The 1,388-nt window shown below is 56.5% G+C and overlaps 1 pseudogene; it reads left to right on the top strand.

The window, feature by feature from the left end:
* The first annotated feature begins 610 nt into the window (after window positions 1–610).
* On the top strand, window positions 611–970 carry LOC120869508 (annotated as a pseudogene).
* Window positions 971–1,388: the final 418 nt, after the last annotated feature.

A 1,388-nucleotide genomic window follows, 5' to 3' on the forward strand; every position in this document is an offset into this window, starting at 1 on the left:
CTTCCTTCTCCACAAAAGGAGGGTCCGCACCCCCCGCCCCTCAGCCACTAAAGGCTCTAGTGAAAATAACGTGGCAGCTGTATTTATAGACGAACACTGATGTGGAGTGGGGGGCCCTTACCCAGGTCATCCAGAGAGACCAGCACCTCTCAGCTTGGGGCAGCACCCTTCCTAGGAGGAGCTGCTCTCACCACAGGAGGGACACACAGCCCCAGGAGGTGGAGCTGGCGGCAAGCAGGCATCAGCAGGCTCTTCTGCTGAGGCAACCAGAGCACGGCCCAGAGCAGCCTAGCGAGCAGGGTGGCTCTCCTGGTGACTCCCCTGCAGGCCTGGCTGAAGGAACCGCAGGACCTGGCACTCAGGGGGTGCCCAAGACACTCTGGCTGCTTCACCTCGGTTACTCCATCCTCAGCCTCAGGCAGGCCCTGCCTCAGGTGGGTCCCACCCTCCTGAAACTTCCATCCTTGTGTTCCAGCCACCCCAGTGTCAGGACAGGAAGACGCAATCACCCTGGAGAGCCAGGGCTGACCACTCTTGGTTCACCCAGCATCATCCACTCTTGCTGAGGAGCAAGTCAGCCAGGAATCCGAACCACAGCTGTGGCTTTTAAATGACACTGGGAAGACGCCCTGTGGAGCCAGAGGTGGTGACTCACCAAGTCAGAATCACCCTCCCCAGCCACCATGTGAAGTTGCTGGAGAAGATGTGAGCTGACCTGATCAGAGGCTCGAAGGAAAAGAGCCTCAGAGTGAAAGGACCAGTTTGGATGCCCACCAGGACTCTGAGAATCACCACGAGGAATTGTTCTAAGGTTCTAAGACTTGGAATCCTTCCCTCGCGAGAATCCACCAGTGACTCGCCAGCCTGCACTGTCCTTCTGAGGTCATCAGGCGGATCTCTCCCACCTACTGAGCCAGGAGTTGAGACAGAATTCACCATTGTGTGCGCTCAGTCAGTCAGTCGTGTCTGACTCTGCCACCCCATAGACTGTAGCCCGCAAGGCTCCTCCGCCCATGGAATTTCCCAGGGAACAAAACTAGAGTGGGTTGCCGTGCCCTCCTCCAGGAGATCTTCTCAACTCAGGGTTCGAACCCACATCTCCTGAGTCTCCTGCATTGGCAGGTGGATTCTTTACCACTGAGTCATCCTGGGAAGCCCAGAAAATCACCACTGCAGATGCTTAAATCAGCCTTTTCAATAAATGGATAATCAGCTGTTTAAAGACAGAGAGAGAGAGACTTCTTGCTCTCCCCGTGGTTCCAGGGAAGTACTGGGGATGATGTCATCCATCAGCCTCAGCAGGTTGTCATCCCTGCCTGGGCAGTGGACACTCAGGCCCTGGGGTGGTTGGATCGTCCAAACAAGGGTCTTGTGTCCCCAGTGGGGCT

The sequence above is a fragment of the Oryx dammah genome, unplaced genomic scaffold, assembly GCF_014754425.2.
Source record: "Oryx dammah isolate SB20612 unplaced genomic scaffold, SCBI_Odam_1.1 HiC_scaffold_10, whole genome shotgun sequence".
NCBI classification, from domain to species: Eukaryota; Metazoa; Chordata; class Mammalia; order Artiodactyla; family Bovidae; genus Oryx; species Oryx dammah.